The 27201-nt window shown below is 43.6% G+C and overlaps 1 protein-coding gene across 2 annotated transcripts in view; it reads left to right on the forward strand.

Annotated features, from left to right (window-relative positions):
- The window catches only part of kdm6ba (lysine (K)-specific demethylase 6B, a), a 97365-nt gene that overhangs the window by 3008 nt on the left and 67156 nt on the right, over positions 1-27201 (forward strand). For both annotated transcript variants that reach the window (XM_030722579.1, XM_030722582.1), the window contains exon 3: positions 32-79. The gene's annotated coding sequence lies outside the window, so the exon portion shown is untranslated. The remainder of the gene's footprint in view (positions 1-31; positions 80-27201) is intronic.

Raw genomic sequence — 27201 nt, forward strand, 5'->3', positions numbered from 1 at the left:
TTGATTTCACTCGCACGTCTTCTTCCTGCAGGGACGCGGTCTGCTTCTGGCTTCTACGAGCAAGCGTCCACCTGCCCAGGTAAGACCTTTCACCTTTTATCTAGACCTGAACTGCCAGCCCAAGATCTGCAGTGACAAAACTGTTTAGCCTCGATGGGAAAGTCTCTCTCTCCTGTTTGTCTGTCAGGTAGATGTGTTTGTCTCGGTATGTCTGAGTTTCTTTTTTTTTTTGCAGAATGCAGCTGAGATTATAGGGCTGCAGTTTTTCATTGAGTAACTCGAATAACTCCATTTATTTATATAAAAAAAGAAATCAGCCATGCAGTTTTTTTTTGTTTTTGTTTTTTTGCTTCAGTGCTTAGATTAAACTGTGTAGTACTCAGATAGATACCACTGCGTAAGTGCAAATGTTTCACCCACATTTGCGACTAAAAATAGACCTACATCAGAAATGTATCCAGGAGCATGCGTGTGAGTAAAAAGTATTACAACATTTACCCCAAGTAGGCCCCAGTTTTCTCAAAAAAAAAAAAAACTGATGATGATGATGCCGTCACAGGTTAACATGTAGCCGGAGTCTGTCCGCACACCCAGGGCAAACAGCAAGGAGGCGGAGCTGTTACTGAGATGGTGAGCTCAGGTGGAGTGAAAGGAAATGTTTTTCTAGCATCCAAAACAGCAGCGCTTGTTTTAATCACCTTTACTGGGACAACAGCTGCTGGGACTCCTTCATCAAACCACCTGATCAACAAGCTCCATCGTGAAGAAAAGTGAACTTTGGTGCTTGTAAAATATTAACAATTTAAGAATATAAAAGCTTTTTTTTTTTTTTTTTTTGCCCATAGGCCGGTAAAAATATACATCAGGTCAGTAAAACTGAGACATTTAGGTTGTACAGTATGCATACCTTATTGTATCTGACATTACTGTACTTGTGATTAAATATTTTTTGCATTTCAATGAAAAACCTAAAAGTGGTTGAGACAAATCACTGATGTGTTTTCTAGTCTCCAAAAGTTCCATCCATCCACTTTTCCTTACTGCTTTGGCAATAAACAATCTGTTTTTGGCTCCTTTTCCAGGAAAAGAAAAAAAAATCCACTTCCACTAGTGATTTTACATTAGAGTTGGCTGTTGTTTTTGCTGACTCTGCCATAGCCTGGGACACCGAGGATGTGTTTGGGCCCTAGAGGCCACTGTGTGTAGCTTACACAGGCTGAACCAGAGGCCAGGTGTTTGGCGACCTAAAGAAAGGGGTCTTCAGATCCATACATTTAAATTAGTTCTTCTCTTTTCGGTTTGCTGTGGCCCGCTGTTTGCTTGGTTGCTGGAAAATTACAAGGCGTGAACCAGATTGAGGAAAAAAAAAAATCGGAATAAGAGAAAGCTTTCTCCGTTTTGCCATTTTCGCCACTAAAGGGGTTGGAGTCCGGGGTGGAGCCATGCACACATAAGCTTTTCTGTTTTTACAAATTGAACACCATTATTTAGGTCTGCACACACCTAACCCAGCAGCAATGCAGTTTTATTTTCACACCTTAAACACTTGTTACCATACGTCTCAAACACCCCCCCCCCCCCACACACACACACACACACTCTTCTAGGGACAAATACACACATTCTCGCCAAGTCTCACACACCTGCATTTTTTTTTTTTTTGTGATATGGCCAACTCCACTTTATTGCATGCATTTATAGCTGGCAATGAATCAGATCCATTAGAAACATGAACTCACTACACATTACATGCAGTCTTACTTAAGACCAAGAAGGTTATTATTCGTGGACATACATACTGAGCAGAGTATAGCTGGAAGAGCCTCTCTGTTTAAGCACTAAATCTATGGTTGTTTTTTTTTTGTTTTTTTTAATGAGAAGCAACACCTACCACTGAGGAGACGGGTCTAGTGAGCCGCAGGTTGCCTGTGTAAATGCTGATGTTACAGTTGGCACACAACCCAACCCATGTGGTGACCCTAAACTAGGCGTTCGCCTCTGGGGGCAACCGTGACTTTAGCTACGGGATACCTGGACCAAGACTTCTGTTTTCCATCCACTGGTCTATGAATGGAAATAAACTCTCATCAGATGATGGTTTTCCAGTGCATTTCAACAAATGCCATCCCTCTTTTGCTGGCCGCACGGACTGTTTACCCACATGCAGCCAAAGCTTGTTCAGACGCATGACAGCCCGTCAATCATATAGATGCATTTCTGATTATTTAATTTTTACATTGTTTCTTTATTTCATTTGAGTTTGTGTGCCCCAGAGAAATAGGCTGGGTGCTGTATGTGCAGCACATGTATGGTGCCTCTGATTGACAGCCTTTTGTGCAAATTCCACCCTCACTGCTGGTTCGATTCTAGAGAGTCACCTCTAATAGTAATAATAAATCTAACGCTGTGATGATGTCACCATTCTTGACTTATGGAGCTTGGCAGCACCCTCTACACTGTTGGCTGATTGTAAGTGAAACAATTCCATATGCAGCACCTGGGACCAGTTTTGCCAGATGGTTTATTTGGACAGAGATCCAGTTTAAGACATGGTAGATGAGTGGCACATGTTCAGCTGCAACCCTGCAGAGAGAGAGCGCACCGTAAAACCATAGCTCCACAGAAATCGATGGAACGGAATAGGCCACAAATCTAATTTTAACAGGAATGACAGCCTCAGATATGTCCACGTTTTTTAAATATTTTGTTTGCTATTTTGCTTATAGACCGTGCTGAATAATGGACATTTCAGCTGGATAGGCTTGGAAAAATGAAGCATACTTCACTGACTCTGGAAATGCTTAATGTCACTCCATCTTTTATGCAGCAGGTGACTATTCAGTGCTGGTTAGGGTAGGATTTAAAGGTCTGTGTCCACAGGTGATGCAGCGACTCTGCCAGCAGCACTGAAAGTCCTCAGTACAGTGTTTGTTTGTTTCTCTGCACTCATCACTGTCACGTTTCTCTCACCAACCAATCAAAACAAATGGAATGAATGAATCACTGGGATATTGTTTAGTATCGTTTATTGTGCTTTTGAAATATCAGCACTGTAAATAATTGAAAATGCTCTGACGAAGATGGTTTTTGTAACCTAGCAACAACACATGCTCTGAAATTCAGGTCATGGGCACAAAAAAAAAAAAAAAAAAAAATGCAGTCTGTGGCCACTGACCCGAAGATTTAGCATCTTTTCCCCACCATCCTCCTCCTCATCTTCTTTCTTTTAAACATGCAGCATCATCCACATGTTTGCACTGCCAGCACAGACTCTGCATACCTGTTCATAACATCCACTGGTGTGACAGAATGTTTACACTGTTTAAATTAACTTCAGTGTGTTGCTTCAGTGCGATCTGTGGAGGGATATTACATTTACTACACATCCCTTCTTATCTTTGTATCTGCTGCCGTTCACTAATGATAATGAAGGAATTGTGAAACCATCTCAGACCTTGAAAGTCAAGGGTTTGGATAGAAAGGAAAGGGAATTAGGCTTTTGGGTTCAAATGAGAGCAGATTGTAAGGCAGGATACAGAGGAAGAGAGGTGGTGAGAGCTGAGTCAGGATGCCCGGGGGTAGGACAGCAGGAAGCAGTGGGTGAGGAGGAGGAGGACAGGAAGTAAAGGGAGGGGGGAGAGACTCCTCTTCATCATCGTTGTTCTCATTCTCCTCCTCCTCCTCCTCCTCCTCCTCCTCCTATCATCATCAGCACTGTCATTGAGGGAGGAGTGGCGTAGGGGAGAACAGAGAAGAGGTGGAGCTGACATCATCCACTTCCTGGAGGTCTATGAGGGCGTTTTGCCACCTTCGCTGCATTAGAGCACATTAAACACTCACACTCATGCCATCAAAGGTCTTTCGATGCTTTTAAATAACAGCTGGCAGAGAGGGGGGGGGGGGGGGGGGGGGGGGGGGGGGGTTACTGTAAGAGACTGATGGTGAAAAAGAATGAATGGAGAGAAAAGTCACAATGGAAGAACAGATAGAGCCACGATAAAGATGTGATGAAACAAAGTGTTCCTCTGCCTGCTGGGTTATATAACGTTCGTGTGAAGAGAGGGCACTGGGTTTGTGTGCGTGCATGCTTGTTCTCATGTGAACTCTTTGTAGGCTGCGTTGTTATTTGTGTGTGTGAGAGAGAGAGAGAGAGAGAGAGACAGTATTACAAAGAGGAAGATGCCCAATATGCCTCTCCTTCATTGCTGGGCTTGTTGTTTGGCCTGCATTTCCCAACTGTCACAGGCCTCTGTTGGTAGGCTTTGTATTTGTGTGTGTGTGTGTGTGTCTGACTGTGTTGCTGCATATTTAATAGGCCAGCTACTTGAATGCTTGAACGTCTATGGCTGTTTCTGTTAATGTGTGCACCTGCGTCTAAGCCCCTGCAGTGGTTTTTTTTTTTTTTTTTTTTTTTTAAGACAGTTAGGGGTGGTTAGATGGTGCAAGATTAGTGTGAGGTTGTGGTAATTTAAGCAAGTGGAGGTAATATGGGACGGGTGCACTAGTTTTTAAAAAGAACAACGTGGGGTAGGTGCTGACATAGCTTTTTTTTTTTTTTTAATGCAGATGCAGCAGCCACCTCCAATCAACCCAAGCAAAGCTATAAATGAGGAAGGCTGCTGTGTTAGAGGGAAAGGAGTAAATAATCTTGATAATTCATATCACATATCAGTGAGAGTTGATTTGATAGTTACATTGCTCTACTGGCAGGAGCGCCGCACTGCATGCAAATTCAAAGGCCCTGATGTGCAGTGGATATTAGATATTTGTCACCTAACCTATGGATGGCTTGCTTGCCTTGGCCTTTTAGTGACTTTTTGCTGTAAGCGAAAAGTGTAATGTCAAAAAAAAAGTACGACTATGCAGTTGCTTATAATCTTGAGAACAGAAAAGGCGCCTTCCTGACAAAAAATAAGCATAGTGAACGAAAACCTGACTGAACTCATTTAGAACAGTAATCCATGTGTATCAGCTGTAGGACAGTAGGACAGGACACACACAGGCAGGCAGGCCCTTTACAAAACCCTCAGAACAAAACCTGTCCAACTGCTGGAATCAACGGCCTCACAGGAGCTGCGGTATAAGCAGAATGAAAATACTCAGTGGTTAAAATTATCCGCCAAAACAAAATGTGTCTTCTGAAGTATGTTGCAAGCAGCGGTGAGGCACAGCTTTTATTTTGAAGGTGGACATTATTGGTTTCCGGTTTGAGTTGTACCTTTTATCAGATTTACTGCGACCTGGCTAGTAGTTCGCAAGTGTTTTGTAGAAAAGTCACCTAGCGACCAAAGCAAATGCAAGTTTGCAAATACCTCTTTGTGACCAACCGGCAACCTCCAGCAATCGTTTGCCAATCAGTGATGGAATACACATTTTACCCTCGTGACCAGCGGTTGCCAGATTGTCGCTGATTGGTCTTTAGGCCTGTGTGACTGCAGCCTAAGAGAACAATAAATACACACAAACACACACACACAGTAGCAGGCGCTCTCTTAGTGCCCTGCGGGAAGTCAGAAATAATGGAAATGAGGGATGTTTAATGTGTTATTATAACCACGGGAGAGAGGGCATCATAACAGCATAAAAAACAAAGTAAGTCAGTACAAGATGACAATAGCACTGGTGTCTTATTTTGTTTTGTTTTTGTCTCAGAGCTGCTGCCATAGCAGTTTGTTGATTTGCATGCCTACAATTTCACCATTTTGAAACCTGTCTGCAAGCGAGACATCCTGAGCTACGTGGTGGTGGTTTAAAAAACACTACAAGTGTCAGGCTCGCACAGATTTAAGGTGCCCGTGGCTTAGCTGATGTTGTTGACAACTTCTGACAGAGGCAGCATTTTGTGGAGGTGGCAGTAGTTCTTTAAAGTTAGCTTGGTTTATCAAGCTTATAAAGACATAATAATGGGAATAATTGAGTTCAGCTTGTTGGTGCGGCCCTCCACAACAGTCCCAGTTTCTCATGTGGCCCCTTGGGGAAATGAATTGCCCACTCCTGCTTTAGAGCATGCATGTGTGGCCCCCTCTGGGAAGTAGAATGTGTTCTTATTGGGAAAATCTTGAGGACTATAGTTACACAAAGTTCAGCAACAGACAATCAATTAACAATTGGTCAATCAATTAGTACGTATGATGAAAGAACACTTGGTGCATCTTGAACTTGGTTTATCTTCCATTATAATTACTAAAGTCATGATAATTGCAGCAACGATGTTTTGAACCACACACAAATGTGATAACTTTTAATTGGATTCTAAATATCTCCTCATCTGTTACATTGTCTAGCAGGGGGGGGGGGGTCACATTTGTGTGTTTGTCTTTGTGTTGACTTGAAGAAAACTTGGCTGCAGTTCTTGTTGCTGCCTTAAAAAACTCAGGGTGAAGAAGGCAGAATATGGGAACAGTCTCTGCCTAAAAAAATAAAGCGATGTGGCTAAAACGCTTACACAGGCTTTAGTAGATGGTGGATGTGCATTTCTGTTGAAGAAAAAGTGTAAATCTCATCAAATCCTGGCTTCTTCTAACTCTCCCAAACCAAATCCCTTTCTCGAACAAATCCACTGCCAACACCCTTCAAAGTGGGGGGAAAAAAAAAAAAATCACTGCAGCTATAAGCTTTCTTGTGTTGTGCTCTCTCACCCTCAGACCCTCCCTTCCCACCAACGCTCCCCATCTTTCTCACCCAGCTCCTGTTTTGGCTTTCTGCCTCTCAGGTTTCTCTCCACCCCAAGCCCTCTATACCCCCCCCCAACCCCTCTGTGGCCCCCCTTTGACCCCCTGTTACCCCACATCTACCCCCCTCACCCACCCTTTCCCCAGGGCAAGCCCACAGCTCCCAGTCTTTTGTGCCTTCTCTTTCCTTCCCTCCCTCCCTCTCTCCTCCACCTCTGTCTCCCCTTGCCTTTGTGTGTGAGGGGCCAGCAAAGGGAGAGGGAAGGGTGTAGAGTCGGAGAGACAGAGCGACAGGAGCTGGGATGGAGAGGGATCCTATAGATCAGATGTGAAACTAGAGCTTGAAGCCTCTTATTTTTACCTGCTCTGTCTTGACTTGCGAATTTGCTCTGAGAAAAGCGGTGCATCCAACCTTCACCCTGCAGAAATGTTCAGTGTCTTTTGTCTCTTTCTATCTGTCAGAACAGTAATATAATTTGAGTAGTGACAAAAATATATTCATAGGAAAAAAAAAAAACCATCTTTGTCGAGAAGGCGTGGCCTGATCAGAGGCACCTTCAGTTCTCTTTCTGCAGGCAGCGTTAGGGCCCTGTATTGAGCTCTTGCACAGCTGTAAACACAACCACTGTAGATAAAGGAGGAAACATAAATATGCTTCTGCTTACACACTTATGGATGGAGACTACGAGAGAAACTCGGGCTCTCGTGTCACCTGTGTAGACAACTGGATTGATTTTAAAATGCGAGCGTATGTGGTCAGTTCCATGTGAGATGGACGGCTGAAACATGCAGCTGAAATATCCTCTGTGGTTACAACTTTACAGGTTCTAGTAATTTTTGCTAGTTTGGTTGGACTTACAGTAACATACATCGGTCAGTGCGGGATGGACACAGGACCTCTGGGGTTGTCCTGCGGTATCTGGCACCTGGAGACTGACAGCGGATCTCTTCAGATCCTGTGGGTTGTGGAGTGGGAGCCTGTGGATATGGTTTGTTCCGGTGCGTTCCACGGATGCTTGATTGGATTGGGATCCAGACAGTTTGGGAATCATTGTCCACTTCGTCTTGCTCCTCAAGTTGTTCCTGAGCAGCTTTCGCTATTTGGCAGGCACACTGTCCTGCTGGGAGAGACCACTGCTGTTGGTGAGCGCACAGCATGTAAGTGACTGAAATAAGCCAAACGGAAATTCAAATGACTGCAAATCCCAACGTTTCCTGGCAGAGCGTTACACTCCAATGTGATGATCAGTGCTATTCACTTCACTTTTCACTGGTTTTAATGTGGTGGCAGATCAGTGTATATGTTTTATATCCAAGAAGAACTCAATAGGGGGCGATATACAGCAGTGCTAACACGAAGATGGTGAAAGAGTCCAGTATACTGTAAAAATCAGATTACACAGTGTAGTGCTGCAGTATACTTACACACAACTTTTTACTATCTGCAGTAAACACATGTTAGATTTTGAGTCATGTTTTGAAGCGCTTGTATGTGTGCCCATATATTTATGAACAAGAAACTCGCTTATTAAGAAGCCTGTGCATATTCATGCGTTTTTCATTTCTACTTTTTAACAAAGGTCAACCAAAAGGTAAAAATGCACCATTTGCTTTTGAAATGTGGATTTCCCCATAAAAGCTTTCTTTTGTCACATGACTTTTCTGCATTAGAATAACTGCTCACATAACCACCCCTTAAAAAAAAAAAGAAAAAAAAAAGAAGTGTCTGCAGTAAGAACTTATGTTGATGTGATCTTTTATCTGTCTACAGACTCACTTCTTTGGTTGGTTGTAGAAATACTTGAGGTCATGAGTAACTGAAGTCAAGCTTCTAAAAGCTGTATTTAAAATCATGTGTTACCCTTACAAACATAACCAGAACTGGAGAAAACACAGGAAATGGGCCATTACACTGCTGAGAGGGCATGTTTGTCTATCTGTTCTAACCAGACAAGATGGCCAGACACCAAAGGCGTTATTTACCTGCTGACCTACCAAAAATGACTTGCCAGAGCTGCCAGCAGATAAACAACACTGACAAATCTGCAGAAAGAGTAACATGTAACCTCGTGTTAGACTGGAACCTATTAGACTTACTTGCGACAGAGCAAGTGAGCGACGCCAGCACGTTGAATGTAGAGATGAATGTATTAATAGTTTCCTCTCAGCATGCGTGCATGCATTATACATTTACCGTCCAAAGACCCACAGCACTGCGCATGCATTTTTAAAACCCAGGAAACCGAAAAACGTAGCTCACACTGGGGTGCATTTGCTTGTGCATCCACACACTTATCTGTGTGTGGATGCATATGTGAAATCCACTTCCTCGGCGTGCATGCTCAGAGGGAGAGTATGTTCCTGGAAAGCTGGTTGCCACCCCTGTTATCGCAGCTAACTCGATTAGGGGAGCTTCTGCCGCCAAGCATTCTGCTCTGAGAGCTGCAACACGCACGCACAGCTGCGTGCGTGTGCATGTCTTCACTGAATTGAATTAAATCGGCCAAAAATAATACACACCCAATTTCCAGCTAGTCCAACATCATAAATGTGGTACTTACTGTTGTGCAAATAAAGCTCTGAGTAGCATGCATGAGATATTATAACGTGCCTTTAGTCTGCAGGAATGCCCGCTGCGTTGGGTCCAAGATGGCATCCTAATGCGTACTTAAATTAACTGTTTATGGAAAACAGCACTTTGCTACTGTTGTACCAATTAACCGCAGCAAAGTAGTCAGTTAGGGAGCCAGCCTTTCATGCGAGGTCCTGACCTTTCCCCATGATCATGCTAATCATTGATCACTTAGATAAATACAAGCTACCGTAAGAGGCCATTATTGCCCCTCCCAAAGCCTTCCTATGGACGGTAGTAATAATTATGCCCCCGGGTAATTGGCTGACTAATTACTGTTTGTGGGATACATACGTTGCCTACCGTCAAACCCAAGGGGAAGCTATGCTATTACTTTTAATTACCTGCTGTTAGGTTTGACAGCTGACCCTGAGCACTTTTTTTTTTTTTTTTTTTTTTTTTTTGTTTGTTGGCACTGATGGGTGAGTTTTGTCTTGTGGGAGGGGAAGGGATACTGAGTATCAACCTCTTCTCCAGTGTGGTCACTGCAACAAAGGCCCAGATGGATCGCTTCTGTCGTTACACACACGCTCTGAAGTACACACACGCACACACACTGTGGGATGAGCAGACACACTTTCCTTGTTGTCCTCTGTGCACTGGCTTTTTAGGCAGCAGACCCATTCATCATGTGTCTGTCTGTAGAGGAGCTGCTATTCATCGTCTCTCCTCCCTCTTATTCTTCAGGAGCCGGCCTGTCTCATACTCTATCTCTGTACCTTTTTTGCTACTTGGCTCTTTGTCTTTTGCCCCCCCCCCCCTCCTCCTCCATCTCTCCTCCTGTTTTTATATCTTTGATTCTCTCCCTCCCTCTCTTACACCCTCACTCACACTCGCCTCACTAAGAGAACAAAGGGGACATAGCCACTTACCTTGTCTGCTTCTGCCTGCGTGCATGTGTGATGTTGAGGACTCACCCCACAGAGCTAGTTCCTCCACTGACACAGAAATCACCAGGCCAGTTTTGAGGCTTTTACGGATTATAGAGGGCTAAGAAGGCTGGACAGGCACCTGCTATGTAGCGTTTCAGTTGCCTTCAAGCTCACCAGGACTGAATGACATACTGCTGAAGTGCAAGGAAGATTATATACACAGAAAGTACAAAGACTATCAGTGACTTGAAGCGGTCACACACCTGCTATTATATCTGGTCGCCTGTTTTAACAGTGTTTACTGTATTTCTTTCTTTGTGTCTGTGCTGTTTGGAAAGAAGAGTGATCCTGTGCAAAGTTTAAAGTTTGACAAGATTTAGCAGCGAACTAATTTTTATGTTTTCTTGGTGTTGGTCTCACGTTTCGAAACCTAGATAACTTTTTTTTCCCCCCCTTTCATAAGGAGCCCCAGCAGAGATGTGTTCTCAGTGCAGCCGATTGATTGATGTTTCCAGATTGTGTGAAGTGTGTGGAGAGGAAGAGCCACAATTCTGGTGTGTTTCCGGACCACTTTCTTAAAATTGCAAGATTTGGCATTGGCAGTGGCCTTGATCGAGGACGCATCCCGTCTTTAAAATCGTGCTGGTGCAGAGCCGGTTCTGCCTTGGTTACCTTCTGATAACCAGCTGACCTTTAAACAGGTTTGAAATCTGAACTTTATGTAGCATTATGTAGCAAAAGATGGGAAATGTTGAATCATTGGAGAATTTCTTGTGGGAGTCTTTCCCAAAGTCACTCTCACTGTTAATGTTGTGTGTCTTTAATTGGACTTCTGTCACATGAGCAGTTTGTATGGCCAGAGTCTGAGTCCTGGGTCGCTTTGAGTCTTGGGTGGTAAGTATGGGCAAGATGTACAATCAGCAGATTGTCAGCATTAGAGCAACGGTCCTCTAAGTTTAGTCACTTTAATCCAAGTCACAGTGTTTACCTAACATTAACTGCCTACTTGTAAAGCAACTTTCTTGAAACCAGCTAAAATAAAAGCAAGGTTCCCCTCACTGGTTCTAAGACCAATGATGACTGTCTGCCCCACATTGGTGTCGTTCATGGCAGTATAACTTCCTTTAGTCAGTATTGTTCTCCCCATGTCTGCGTGGGTTTCTTCCGGGTACTCCGGTTTCCTCCCACAGTCCAAAGACATGCAGTTGCTGGGGTTAGGTTAATTGGTCACTCTAAATTGCCCATAGGTGTGAATGTGAGTGTGAATGGTTGTCTCTCTCTCTGTGTTGGCCCTGCGACAGGCTGGCGGCCTGTACAGGGTATACCCTGCCTCTCCCCCTATGACAGCTGGGATAGGCTGGGATAAGTGGAAGAGGATGGATGGATGTCTCACGTGCTGCCCATTTTCACCTGTGCATTGTTTCCAGTCTTGGACTCTCAACACGGGTCTTTTGTTGTACCGTGATCACATTCAGTCGTGATAATTGCAATGCCATGTTCTGTGCTGCAAGCAGTAAACTTCAGTATTCAGCACTCTCCTGCCAGGACATCACCTGTGCCAAGCTCAAACCATATCATATCTTTTCTCATCCAACTCCACCTGCTCCCTGCACAATAATTCATCGCAACAAATGCTAAACTTCGAATCTGGCTCCCTCATACCTTTAAGACCCTTGCTGTATATTTGTATGATTTTTTTTCTAAATTTTATAGAATTATGAGACCTGCTCAGGGACTACGGGTGTAAATGAGCATTTTTGCTAAAATCTGGACTGTTAACGTATTGTATTTTCTTATACTGATGTGTGTTAACATGCACTGTCTCTGTGAAAGAAAGAAGACTGCGAAGATGTTTCAGTTTCATTTGAGCATACACAACAAAAAGTGGGGAAGTTTAGGATGATGTTTCTTCTCTGTGTGAATTCATGGAGTGGTCTGTGTTGGATTTAGCCCTATTCAGTCTCTCTGTGTGCTTCGCTGTTTGTAACAGTTGGGCACATAAATTTCACAGATGTGGGGATGTGGCTGAGTTAGCTGTTCGGCTGTGTGCCCTTTGCTTATTTTCCTGGTGCTTTTAGGCTGATTGTTTTGCCTGAGCTTGTACGGTCAACTTTTTACAGCATGAACAGTGTGTACAAACTTATGCAGGCCACATACAGCACTAAGAGCAGGGTTGTGTTGCCATGGTGAAAATGAAATCCAAAATGCAGAGTTGTAAGGAAGCCCGCAATTGGCTGAGGAGCCGTACATGGGATTGTGAGCTGGCCAATGGGATAGAGGCTGAGCTAGGGCTGTTGCTAAGGGGAGTAGCTTGCACCAGAGTCAGCTGGGTTTTTTCTCTCTCTCTCTGTCTCCCAGTCAGTTTCTCACTCTCTCTCCTGCTGCTAGCTCTGCCTTTGCCCTCATTGACTCCTTCCCCCCCCTCCTTCTCGTCTCCCCATCGCTCTCTCCCAACATTTTTTTTTTTTTTGCACTTGTACATGTGCAAAAGGGGAAAGAGCACATGTTGAAAATTTTACTGAATATTTCATGCAGCTTGTTGTTTATTAGAGCCATAGAAGTCCTATACATGAAGCAGTGTGCATGTGTGTCTGTGTGTTGATTTGCATGTGTGAAAGTTTGGACGTTTGCCTGTCTGTTTTATTGTGTATATGTGTATGCATCTGTTTTCTTTGTGAGATTTTCCTTGTCTGCTTTTTCCATTTTTGTGTGTCATTTCTTTGAGCCTCTTGACAGTACAGTGTGTTTTACCAAGTGTTTATATCTTCTTCGTCTTTTGGTTGTGTGAAGAGCTTGTTGATTTCTTTTTTTTGTTTGTTTGTTGTTAGTGTGTGTGTGTGTGTGTGTGTGTGTGTGTGTGTGTGTGTGTGTGTGTGTGTGTGTGTGTGTGTGTGTGTGTGTGTGCGTGTGTGCGCTTATTGTCTGTGGGTTTGTGTCATGGACCTCTCCAGGGACTTGTGGCTCAGCAGCTGAACTGGGGGTGGGTTTGAATGCCAGCCAGGTAGCGTTGGGTGCGCACCTGCTGTCACATAGGGCTGAACCCCACCCACTACCACCACCTTCACCCTCTCCCCACCACATACCAAACTGCTAAGTCATAATCACTGTTGGCTTCACTTTATTCCTTATAAATCCCTGGCTCCCACATTGAAGTGTGGCTTCCAGGATCAGGGTTACGGTTGCTTGTGACTGGATCAGAACATGATGTCATGTCAATTACATGTTTCAGCTCGAGTCTGATAACTCCCATAATTCATAGCTCTACGTGCTTTGGTGATTGCCGTGCCAGCTTTAGAGTGAAGGTGTAAGTTCACGGTCTTTGTTGGTAGTCCAAACTGCAAAGTTACAGTTTTGTTCTAAAAGTGAGTCACTCCCCAAAGACGTTAACGTTCGAATGCCTAACTTTAGAGCAGAAAAAACCAGAACACACTCATTGGGGAGGGGGGTGTCCTCTCTGAATAATTTCTCTGTCCGTGTCACCTGCACAGGGGGTGGATTCTTTTTTTTAACCCCTGTTTAAATTTTATTACAGCTTAAAGTTTGAATAATGGGAGGGGGCTTGGCTGCTTTATTTGACAGGCGCACCCCTCAACTGTGTTTGATGCAATCATCTGGCTTGCTATATAGTTGGTGGTATTAACAGCCTGTTCAGAATGTCTGCCCTCTGCTTCTCGTGAGTGAAATTCTGCTATTTGTATGTCTACTAATTTGTATGTTAGCACTAATTAGAGGTTTCCGTGTCTGTGCGACTCATTCACACAGTCTTTAAATGCAACTACATCTACATATGATCACCACAACTACAACTACAAGGTTCACGACGGAAGTCCAGAAACCAGTGAGTGACATCACAATGACTGTGGCTGTACAGTCTACAGCCTTGATGCTGTTCTCAGTGAAGTAAACTGTGAACTTCAAGCTAACTCACTCTTGCAAAGCGTGAGCTTCCACAGCTCTGATGACTTCATTTACCTCCAGCACTGATTGTGTGTTAACGACAGGCATGGACAGGAGTAGGATGAGGTATCATCCACTTATGAGACTTTTGGTCAGCATCAGTCACAAAGTCACCATCATTATTTATCGCTGACCGAGCTGATGAATGAGTTGTCAGCTAAACCCTTTTCATGTGCAGAGCATTTTATTCATGCACGCTGGTCTCCCAGCAGCACAAGTAGGGTTTAATATCTAGAAAATAGCTATTGGACTGAGTCATGCCGTACTTAGTGACAGTGAATGAACTGTGCCAAGAGGCTCAGCGCTACAAAGAGTGCCCTTTTTGTTTTTGGACAAGTGGACTTTTAGCACGTCATCCCACAAGTTGACAGAAGCAGAAACAAAGGATGTGCTCTCTCTACATTATTTCGACCCCCCCCCCCCCCCCCCCCCCCACTCCTGTTTCCTTCGTCCTCACATTTCCTCCTTCCACGCTTCCTGTTTCCTGATTCCCATCCTCTCTTTGTTCATATCTCTCTGCCTACAGATGCCAGGGGAATCACTGAACTGAGGCTTCCTACTTATGAATCAAACTTCCCTAATAGAGCATGGCTGCCTTTGCAATGACATAACACTCACATATTCACACACGCCATGGCCATCCCATAGCCCCCGTGCATTCATTCATAATAATAATCCTCACAATCAGTTATTCACAGCCAGAGATGGAGAGAGATGAGTGGGAAATTTGGGAGAGGAAAGGAGACGGTGGAACTCACTTCATGTGAAAACAAAGCAATTACAGGCATTATTAGTAGTGTTAGGGGTGTGTGTGTGTGTGTGTGTGTGTGTGTGTGTGTGTGTGTGTGTGTGTGTGTGTGTGTGTGTGTGTGTGTGTGTGTGTGTGCGCGCGCATGGATGGGTGTTTGTGTGTAAAGATGAGATCAAAAGGAGGAGCCCCATCTGGCTCTTACCTCTCCCACTGGTTTCATTTGGGTTATCACCACGGTTCTCTTAGTGATACTGTGTGAGTATGTGTGCGTGTGGGTGTTTTTTTTTTTTTGTTTTTTGTTTTTTTCGTGTATTGACACAGCGTGAATGTAACAGGTTTATTCAAATGATAACCAAATGCCCAAAATAACAGAAATTTTGGGCACTTGTAGGCACACTTTAGGAAACAGAAGCAAGTTTTCAAGAACACATGCACACATGCACATGCTCCACCTCTGGAACAATGGAAAACATTATACACATGTGCACGGGCACAGACTGAGAAAGTTTCCTAGTGTGCACTTGTGCAGTCAGCGGGACTTATTGAGAGAGAAACAAGCAGTCAGTCGCTGCGTAGAAGTTTAAAAATAGCAGTAGCGCACACACATTTGCACACAGGCTGAGCTCGCGGCTCAGAAATAGAAGAAGCAAAAAGCATCGGAGTGGCTGGGCTCAGTCTTTTCCCCTCTTCTTTCCTCCGCTTTCCACTTTTTCCTTCTTTCCCTCACTGCTCACTGCAGCCTCCATCTGCCTCCATAAAAGAGGCAGCACTGGAGAAACAGCAGAGGTAAGTGAAAAAGGACTGAGAGCAAAAAAAATTATATATTAAGATCAAAGCATTCAAGCATCTGTGGGAATCAGACAGTCCAAGTTTGCATCACCGCATTTCAGTGAGCATGTGTTTCAGTCACAGGCACGTGCGTGTGTTTCTGTATATTTGGTGTCTCATCTGCATGTTCCCCTGCACGCCTCACTGTTCAGCTCCGCATATGCTGAAATGTCTGAAAGATGGATTTTCAGTAATCTCTCTCTCTCTCAGCTTCACAGGCGAGATTTCAAGAGAAGCAGGGGGGGGGGGGTTAAAAGATTCAAAAGGAAGGGGAGGAAAAAAGAGCAGCTAGTAAAAGACGGCGTGAGGGTAGAGCAGGTGCCATGGTGAATTAGAGAACACACTGTTACTGCCAGTATTTATCTGTGTACACAGAGAAGTTCTCTTTTTCCACTCCTGTGCGTTGCCGTTCAGCGCGGTGACAGTTTATTATCTGTCTGATCACTGCTGACTGGCCCCTCCACGGAGACATACAGAGCCTGGTGGAGGAACGAAGAAGTAGAAATTTAATGTCAGAGATGAAAAAGATGGAGGGAGGGGAAAGATGAAAGTGAGAGAGAGATAGGAGAGCATTATGCAGTTTAGGATAAAATTGGCTTTGAAGAGAGGGAGATAGGGGAGCTAAAGAAAGAGGAAAGGAACAATAATAATGCTTTCCCTCTTTTTCTTCACCTGCACACTTTCCATGTGATTCACTCTTTTTTTTTCCTTCCCTTGCTCTGCCTCTTTGTCTCTCTGTTACAGTTATTTTTGTCTTTGGCTTTCTGTCTGGCTGCCTGTGAAAATGCCAAGCTACCTTCTGCAGTACGGTGGTAGATGGCAAATTCATTTCTCTCTCTCATATTAGTCTCAGTAATGGAAAGACTTATGAATTCACGTGCAGATAAAAGTCTGCCTCTGCCTTTGATGTCCTACTGAAACTGTAAGTATAGCAAACTGTGCATCAATCAGGCAAAAAAAAGTAAATATAAGTGTGAAGGTCAAAGTTTCTGTGGCATCCGAGTTGCTAATTTGTGGTATTTAGAGGAAGGGGCATTTTAAAGGCAGCAATTCACCTTATTTACACTGCAGCTCACATTTGATCACATGTGTGCTGTGGGAACAGAAGTAATGTCAGTCGTTCTGTTGCCACAATATAAAAGACTTTGAGAGAAAAGCTGGAGAAGCTGTCATGAAACTGGTTGTGGCTCTGGAAAGAGCAGTCCTCTTCACACACTGGGCATATGTAGCTTCACTGCATGCTGGCTAAATTATACAAGTCATTGCTAATGCCATTAAGTAGTCTACAGCACTGTTGCCTCCATTAGCATATGCTATATCTGCAGTGTTGCAGCACACTGTTAAATCTTACAAATATACTGCTATACAATATATAATAATTACGTTGAAGCTCATTTTCAGGTGAAGTTTGCGTCCCTTCTGGTAAGGCCTTGTGACTAAAGCCTGGCAGTGTCCAACTCCTATTTTAACCTGGTTTTAAGGAGTGTTAGGGAGGCAGGCCCTTTCTTTGTTAAACTGCTATTGTGGGGTAGAGTAGTGTCAGTGTATTGGCCTGGGTGGGGCATTCAGTGTCAGTGTTTCACATCTGGCCATGGGAAGAAAAAAAAAAATCATCATTTTTAATTTCTAAAATAGTGACATACAGTGTTGGAAATGTGGAACAGCTGCTTTTACATGCATGTCTTATAATGCTCATCTCTTCTTTATGTTGTTGCAGTTCCACACATTATTCTGCTTTATGCTTACAATTCAATTAGAACCAAATTAACTCCCTGTGTCTGGATCTGTTTCTTATTTCCAGCCTCAAACTACATTACTACACTAGTATAATACTACTACTTCTCTCAGACTGTACAGCTGTATTTCAGACCGCTTCACTGTCCGTGGTTCAGCTCAGCACTCGAAGGCAGCAGTGATCAGACTGTCACACCTCTGCTTTTCAGTCTGTTTCTTGTAATAACAATCTTGATATACGCACAGTTATTAGAGGAAGCACTGGACACTAAGATGGATCACAGGGCTTGACATTAACTTTCTGTGATAATTAGTCATTGATCTTCCTTGACATGTAATAATGATGATTGAGATAGTACTGCACAGGTGGGTGTGCAGGTATATGTGATAAATGAGTGGTATAGAAACTAGAAATGGCCACAACTGTCTGCTCAGGAGATAGTTCCTGCATCCAAATATGGATAATAATAAAACAGGAACAACCTTAAAAAAAATGAGGAGATGAAATGAGGATGGAACACAGAGGGGGGGAAAAATACTCAATACTAGGGACCGAGAACAGGACTGATACAATAAGGAGGAAAAGTAGAACAAATAATAAGAGACACCCAACAATCTTTCTGGCCCCAGTTCTGCTTAAGTGGGACAGAAGCTGAGAGCCAGAGGTCCTGCCTATTCTGATCAAACTCAAAGTCTGCGCTTAGCTGATGGCAAATGTTGTTATCGTGAAGTAAACCGTGTCACCGGTTATTCCGAGGCTGCTAATGCTACAGTCACACTAGGCAAAACAGTGGTTGGAGCCCAGCAGCCTGACCAAAAATTATTGCAAGTGTGTGCAATGACCTTGCGGTCTCACTGCCTTTGAAATGGTTGCATTGAAGATGGGGACCAGGCGTGCGACCATTCAGTCAGTTGCTGGTTTCAAAGCAACTTTAGTGGGTCAAGACGGCAAAACGACAGTAAGATGGTCTTAGTCTGCTATCGGTTTGTGTTTGAGTAGGGTCACGTTTGCAATTACATGGAATCTGTTTGTGATAATACGGTGTTTAACTATAATAAGTCAGCAAAGATCGCGAATCTGTTGCCGTCTGCATACACAGAAATTCAGATTCCAGCCAGAGCCTCAGAGATCTGAAAAGGAAATTCAGAAATGTCACCGCAAAAAGTGACGTAGTTGCTGCAGGATGTAACATCAAAATGAAATATTATAGGAGGTCAGCACCCTCGCTTTTATGTAGGGAAATAATCAGAATGCCACCAGTTAGTCAAGTCCTCCAATGCAAAGAGATGCATCACCAATGAGTTTGGCTCATTGGTACTCAGTGACTCAGATTGACTGCATGTTGGCAATTATAAATTGCACAGCAATTCAATTATGCAGCAAATCAGCCTGAGTCGGACTGTGATTGTTTGGAGACAGGCGATCGAAAGTGTTCATCCAGAGGTTGAAGGTGTTGCAGGCCTCCGGGTGAACAGTTGGTGTGATGCAGCCATTATGTCACTTACCTGTCAGCCAAGTTACAGAATATTCCCACTTCCTCCAAACATACACAGTTACATTCAACCGTTGAGCTGTTGATGAGTTTTTGTTCTCTCTTTGACTGCTATAACGTGGCGCTATTGTAACATCAGTTCTTGGTGCTTTCTGGCACTTTGCTTTGCAGTGGAGTCTGAAAGAAAATTGCTAACACTGACACATTTCAACTGCTGGTGATTTCTACTCATAAAGAACACAGTCGAGACCTTCTTTATGTCTTAGTAAATATCTTAGACTTGTCCCCAAGGAAAGCAATTGTTTAATTGTTTAATCTTGCATTAAAACCTGTGCGCTTTCCATAGTTCTGTTTATTCGAGTGTAAATGACAGAGAAACACAATGGGATGCAGCGGGTTATAAAATTGTAGTTTGTACACTTATCTCTGTTTTTGCAATTCTGTTTGATTTATGGCACAGAAGATTTGTGTGACTTGCTGTTTTTGTGGTTTCCTCCTTTGTCTTTTTTTTTTCTCTACTCCACTTTTTCAATCTCTCCTCCTGTCACTGGGATTTGACCTCTCATCTAGTGACCTCATCAATATGGAGCCCATTTGGGGGAAGGGTGGGGTCAGGAGAGTGTGTGTGTGTGTGTGTGTGTGTGTGTGTGTGTGTGTGTCTGTGTGCGCCTCTGTGTTTGTATGACTGCGACCCTGATGGGGCCCCCTAGCATAGTTCAATTAAGAGGGAAGACGAGCAGGGAGAGGTCATAGGGGCCCCCATCGTTCGCCATCTTAGGTTTCCATGTATTGACTCCCGGTGCTGTCCTGGATCTTATGTAAGTTCAGCGTCTGTATCTCCTGCCTGTTCACCTCATGGCAGTCATGCAGGTGTACAGAACAATCACTGATTCTCATCTTTCTTACTCCCACTACATAAATGTAGGCCTGTCTGAGTGTATCTACTATCCCGCCACCCCTCCTTTACATTCTTCGCCCTCCTCATCCCCATATTCTGTCTGTCCTTCCTGTTTTTTTTTCCCTTCCCCTGGTCAGGTGAGACTTAGCCGAGGGAAGGAGGAAGAGGAGGAGTATTAGCCTCACTGTCTGGAGCCAGTGGTAATCTTATATCTCAACAGAGACAGACAGAGAAAAGAAGGGCTGGTGGTAACTTGAGCTTTACTGATTGTATATTCAACACAGAGGTCATTTTTTACAGACACTGGATATGAGTATGCACTCAAACGAGCACACACACACACACAAACACACACACAGTACATGTATATGTATACACATTGGAAAAACATATTTCCTGCCCACCATTAGTGATGTAATCCCCATGCAACATTGCTGTGGCAATAGTCCTTTTCCCCTGATCGGCTTGTCCAGGCAGCTGGAAAATGGAATCTAGTCAGCTCTGTGCCCTTGAGCAGTTACATGCTCTGGCACACATACATATCGTACATGTAATCAACAGAGAGCAATGAGGTGGAGGAAGGATAACAGAATGCCAAAATTTAAAAAAAAAATGAAATAGACAGTTTCAGAACTATGGTGGAAACAAAGCATGTTTAGTGTTTTGACTTTGTTCTTTGTCATTATTTTTGTTAGTCATTACGTACTATTGGCTATGTTTTTAAGTCAAGTATTAAAACTTTTCTCTAATGGTTTTAAATAAGTGACACTGTCGTGTAGCTTGTGAGTTGCTTACATGCGTTCATACTCATCAGATGCATCGATTCATTAAAAAAAACACGTCAGGTTGAGAGAGTCACCGGGACAAAGGAAGAAAAGAAATTGAAAAAAGAGAATAGAAAGCATCACTCGGCTGTAATCTAAAATGAGAGACCAAAGGGAGGTTTTATTGAGTTTTAATCAGTCAAAGCAAGTGATGGTGAAATAGTGTTCATTAGTAAGTGGCTCTGGGCTGAATGCTCCAGTTGTTTTCTTGCTTTCAAGTTGCTTTCTACTGAAGTCTGAGCTCTCTCGGTCTTTTTCTGCAGCTGCTGAGCTGATCTCAGTCAGACAGTTTGCTGGCTTTGATTCAGAGACTTTTGCTTTTTTTCTGTTATGTGTAGTGTTGGTGTCAAGTTTGGAAAACTTGGCCCAGTTTCTCAAAGTTCCCAAAGCCTGTCCTGTGGTTTCAGTTGGTTGTTCTATTGAACAAAGTGGCCTATTTTCTTACACACGGGAAGTGTTTAGAGCTGTAAAGTATCCAGTTACCGCACACACACACACACATGGCCACAGAAAGGATTTCTTTAGCAGTCATAAGCTATGTTATAGAAAATATACTTTACACTCCACGTCAAATACTGCCATTTAATTCAAAGCCACTGGGGTTTCAGAGATGCACACAGGCTGTCCTTTGACATCAACGACCTGATGCACAGGGTCATAGCAGCTGTCACATTACAGTTCGTCACATAGCCATGCTTATTCAGGGACCCCTTGGCATTATATTTAAAGGTATAATTGGGAATATAGGGTTAGTGTAGTAAATGATTTTTACCACAAAGATCTTTTCTTGAACCTAACCAACAGGGCTGCAAATGAAAATTAGACATCATTTTGATCTTTTGAGTCAGACTGATTTTCTTGGTGTTAAACAGTAGTGTGAAAAAGTCTTGAGCCAACCTGTCATTTCTTTATATTATGAAAGGAAAATGGGAAATAACTGGAGCGATTCATTGAAACATGCACACGCATACGTAGTTCTCCAGGCTTCTTGAAGGACATTCAAAGCTCTTCTTTGGATGTTTTTGTTCCATTCTCTGTCAAGATGATTGCACACTGCTTTAATATCATTGAGATCCAGGCTCTGGTGTTCCATTGTGTAATTTTTCCAACCAGGTGTGCATTTACTGCACTGGTGCAGTGTGTTTGGGATGCTTAAAATGAAGCCGTTGTCAATCAGGCATTTTCCAGATGGTATTGCATGGTGGATCAAAATCTGACACCTCACTGTGTCTTACAGATGGCTATAGACACTCAAGGTTGTACTTCTCTCCTGACCTCCTCCGTACATACTTAAAATTATTTGAACCAAAAGTTTTAAGTGTGGATTCATCACTCCATCAGACTTGTTGCTACTGATTTTCAGTCCAGTTCTTGTGTAATCTGGCAAACCTCAACTTTTTCCTCCCTGTTTTCCCTTCATTAAAAATGGCTTCTTGACAGCCACCCTTCCACTGAGACCGTTTCTGAGGAGGCTTCTACAAACAGTTGATGGATCAACTGAAGGACCAGATGTATCTCTCATGTCCTGGGTCAGATTTTTGCTGTATTCTTTTCGTGTTTTTTTTTAAGGATATGACTTTAAGATACTGTTCATCTGCTGTAGACATTTTTTTAGGAGTGATGCTTCTTCTTTTGTCCTCCACTTGTCCAAATTTCTTTAAGGACATATTGCACATCATGCCAAATTTTCAGCCAATAGCTCTTTGGGAATCACTGTGTTGGTCCAAAAATACTATCAAACTGTATTATCTCTGGCACCTTTCATCGATCAACCAGAGAAATGGGAACAAATTGTGTTTTAGTGACAGGCTGCAAAGTGTCTGTTATGTGTAGACACAACACTGGCTCATGCCTTGAGTGAGGTGCTTTTTTTTTTATGTTTGAATAATTCATAGGTCAAAACAAAATGATAATGAGCGAAAAAGCAGCCAATGTCCAAAGAAAAAAAAATTGAAAGCCCTTCAGAAAACCTGCAGAACTATTGCTCCTGATCACTTTAAAATTTACAGGAAAGTCTGGCTCCTTGGAAGCAAAATATAAAGTACTGCTAGAGCAAGAAAACCACGCAAGGGGGTCTGTTTTTTGACTTTACTGAACAAGGCTTAACTTGGGAGCAAGTTACCCCCCATGATTCAAAGCTATGGATGAGATATTGTCTGCAGTATTTACTCTGGTGTCTTTTACGGTCAGTTCCAGCCTCCAGTTCTACCACAGATGGGCTTGTAGCCTCACAGCTACAGCACAGGGTGAATGAGTCCTCACCAGGCAGAGGGGACCAGATGTGTCAAGTGGTAGAGCTCGGGGCACAATAGGCCCCCCGGGGCACGTTGAAGAGCCTCGGTGAGGACTGGACTTGGGATCTCTCCATCACCACCCTTCACACCCCCTTCCCTCTCTGGCTGGGGCTTTTCCTGGGCAGCGTGGCACAGTGTGTGGCCTGGCCCCAGGCCAGAGCCACTAGCCTGCCAGCCTCCCTCCCCTGAGACCGAAGACAAAGCTGGGACACAGCCAGGCACTCCACGCTCTCCATTTATCTCTCCATCATTCCCCTCCTTCTCTTGCAAGACTCTTTTTCTTCTCAATCGTTAGAGGTTATTTTGTCTCTTCTTTCATCCTTTTTTGTCATATCATCCCATATTTTTTTTTTAACTTGAATATACTTTTTCCTGTTCTTTTTATGCTATGCTGTGTCTTTCCTCTCAATTTGTTTATGTCAGTCTTTCTGCACTATCGCTAATCTCTTGTTGCTCACACAAATCATTTCACACATGCTTATATACCCCAAGTCATTGTTGTTACACCTGCACATACGTTTGGGCCAGTGGGCAAGACTAAACACCCCACATCCAAACACACACAGGTGTACAGGTATCAGCACTTCCAGGTAAACGCTCACATTGTCCCCACACAACATTTCATACCACTTTAGTTCTTTACACACGGTCTTCCTGAAGCCCTCTTAAACACAAGTCTCCTATATAAACAGGCATATAGCCGAACTTAACAGAGCCCCTTCCCACACCCACGCATACACCTCCTCTCTTCCTCTCTCTGTGGTGTGTGTGTTAGTTTGCCCGTCGTCCTGCCGCTGTGTGTGGCCTCCACATCAAACCAGCTGCTGTACCCAATAAAGGCTAGTGCTAGCTAACCAACTAGCATGTATCATTCTGACTGTGTGTGTGTGTGTGTGTGTGTGTGTGTGTGTGTGTGTGTGTGTGTGTGTGTGTGTGTGCCCACTCCATCCTCCACGACCACCCACGGTGCTGCCACCAGCAGCTCTGGTTGACTCTGTAACTTTAATAAGATCAGAGATTTATTCTTTAACGCTCGCTTCATTAGACCCATTTCATCATTCAGGTTCGATATATGTGTTCTCTCTTACTGGTGCTTTGACTTTGTCTCTGTCCCTCATTCTGCAACACAGAATCTCTTTTTTCACATCTTCCATTTTTTTACTCGTTCATTTTCATTATTCTCTCATCCTGTGTTTTTCAGTCTAATAACTTATTATTCTCGTAATGATTCTGAATCACAACCTTCACCCAAGCTGGGGTATAGAACTTTTTTTTTGTTTAACTTGTTACAGATAGCAGTAATATTCTTTTTAACCCTATAAACCATGTCTATAAGTGTGATATAAGTCAATAACCACTCAGTGGTTATTGACTTATAGCAGCAGAGCGTTCTTGGCTCGAACCCATGCTCTTCCTGTGTTGTGCACATTTTCTTAAGAGCTCCAGCTTCTCCTGTCATCTGAAATGCTAGGTTTACACTGCCTGTGTTAATTTGATTAATAGTTAAATAATGACTATTAGAAAAAAAGCTTTGACTGCATACATAGACTACTCAAAAAAAATTAAAGGAACACTTTGAATACACATCAGATCTCAGTGAGGGAAAAAAAAATAATGCTAGATATCTATACTGATATGGACTGGGTAATGTGTTAGGAGTGAAAGGATGCCACATCTTTTGATGGAAATGAAAATTATCATCCTATAGAGGGCTTAATTGAAAGACACCCCGAAATTCACAGTGAAAACATGATGCAGCAGGCTAGTCCGTTTTGCTGAAATTTCATTGCAGCACCTCAAAATGGTACTCAGTGGTTTGTGTGGCCCCCACGTGCTTGTATGCATGTCTGACAATGTTCCTAATGAATCGGCGGATGGTGTCCTGGGGGATCTCCTTCCCAGATCAGGACCAGGGCAACACTGAGCTCCTGGACAGGTGAGGTGTATCCTGGCAGCATGGGATGGACTGAAACATAATGTCCCAGAGGTGTTCTATTGGATTTAGGTCAGGTGAGCTTGGGGGCCAGTCAGTGGTATCGGTTCCTTCATTCTCCTCGAACTGCCTGCATACTCGTGCCACATGAGGCCAGGGATTGGACCCACTGCACCAGCGTAAGGTCTGACAATGGGTCCAAGGATTTTATCCCAATACCTAAATTGCCTAGCCTGTAGAGGTCACTGACCCACCAACAAACCGCTCATGTTGAAAGCATAATGTTTTCCACGGCTTCTTCAGTCTCTTTCATGTCTGTCACATCTGTGAAAAGCACAGAGCGTCAGTGTTGGACCTGCCAATTCTGGTATTCTATGGCAAATGCCATTCGGGCTCCACAGTGCTGGGCAGTGAGCACAGGGCCCATTAGAGGAGGTCGGGTCCCTAGGCCACCCTCATGAAGTCTGTTTCTGATTGTTTGGTCAGACATTCACACCAGTGGCCTGCTGGAGGTCAATTTGTAGTGCTCTAGCATCACCCATCCTGTTCTTCCTTGCACAAAGGGGCAGATGCCAGTCCTGCTATGGTCCTGTCCGGCTCTCCTAGAGTAACTGCCTGTCTCCTGGAATCTCCTCCATGTTCTTGAAGCTGTGCTGGCAGACACAGCAAACCTTCTGGAAATGGCACATACTGATGTTCCATCCTGGAGGAGTTGGACTACCTGTGCAACCTCTGTCGGGTCCAAGTTTCGCCTCGTGATACCAGTGGTGACACTGACCCCAGCCAAATGCAAAACTAGTGAAAAAAACAGTCAGAAAAGATGAGGAGGGGAAAATGTGAGTGGCCTCCACCTTTAAAACCATTGCTGTTTAACAACCACCCCCTCTGCTGCTTAAACCGACAAGATTAATATCCCGGAAGTTTAATTGACTCAGTGCTGTAGTCTGACCAACTTTTTGAGCAGTTTATGTTCACATAGTGGCACTAGAAAAACAGTGTGCCCTTAGAGTTTGGCAAATGTCAACATTTCCATCACACCTGTCCAAGTAAATGTTGTAACCATGAGTTGGCCCTTGCACTCATCTGCCTGGCGATGCTACATTTAAGATTTTGGTTGCACAATCTGCATTATACCTGATCCTTTTTATAATAGGAGCTACTTTGGATGGGCAAATAGATTCAGACCCGCGCACACTCGAACAACTGTTCCTCAGCCCACATTCCTCCTGTGGACTGATGTGGACATCAGGGTTTTATCCTCTGCTCTTCGGCCTCACCTCACAACCTCATTCAGCCCGTGTGACCCTCAAATGCTTCTTGATCAGTACTTAACACAGAGACCCACAGCTTAATTGTGTGCGTAGTAAAATAAAATGTGTTGCAGTTAAATTGAGTTGAATGGTATGTTTTTATATAAAACGTGCAGGTCGAATCTAATGTTGTGTAACATTGTATGTCACTCTGACTTTCTTGGGAACACTGTCTGCCCCTTTGCTTTCATTTCAGTATAGACTCGGCCAGCACTGATTTCAGACCAGTTTTGAAATTACTTTACAAAGTGTATCAATGGGTCTTCTAAAAAATCTTAGATTTAACATAGTTTAACCTGTAGACCTGTGTTTACAGATCTCCACAGCAGAGTCCCTCACTCAAGGGCATGCTTACCTATTAACTGTGCGTGTGTGTGTGTGCGTGTGTGTGTGTGTGTGTGTGTGTGTGTGTGTGTGTGTGTGTGTGTACAGGGGAGGTAGTCTTTTAAATTCTATGCAGTGTTTGAAGTTTTTCCTTGGTTGGCTCCAAAATTTAACATCAAACAGCCAGGTCACCCACTCTGCCTTCATCTCTGTACCCTTCTCCTCCTGTCAGCCCCCCCTCCTCATTCTCTCTCTGTGATCTGGTGAAAGTAACACGGGAGTGTCCTACAGATAAAGTGTGAGCAACTCAGATTAGACATGCAGGCATCCCTCACATGCACACACAAACATATTGGGGGCAAAAGGGAGAGCATAGTTTACAAACCGTGTTTGTCCAATGAAATGAGACAATGACTTTATGGAGCTTTGCACATTCAAAACAGTGTGTGTATGTGTGAGGCTGGTATAGCCTGTTGTTTCATCATCACTCTGTAACCGTGTTTGACACACAGGGCTATTTTTACCCCGCAGTCAGGCCTGTAGCCCGTTAGATGACTCACGAGTCCTTGTGAGCCAAGCGTGCGCGTGCACACAGGACTTGAGGATTTCCACTGAGATGCACGTGTCGTAGAAAAACTCACAGATTTGATCACAACCGAGATGTGCATTTACCTCTGTTG

Source organism: Archocentrus centrarchus (genome assembly GCF_007364275.1).
Source record: "Archocentrus centrarchus isolate MPI-CPG fArcCen1 chromosome 18 unlocalized genomic scaffold, fArcCen1 scaffold_23_ctg1, whole genome shotgun sequence".
Lineage (NCBI taxonomy): Eukaryota > Metazoa > Chordata > Actinopteri > Cichliformes > Cichlidae > Archocentrus > Archocentrus centrarchus.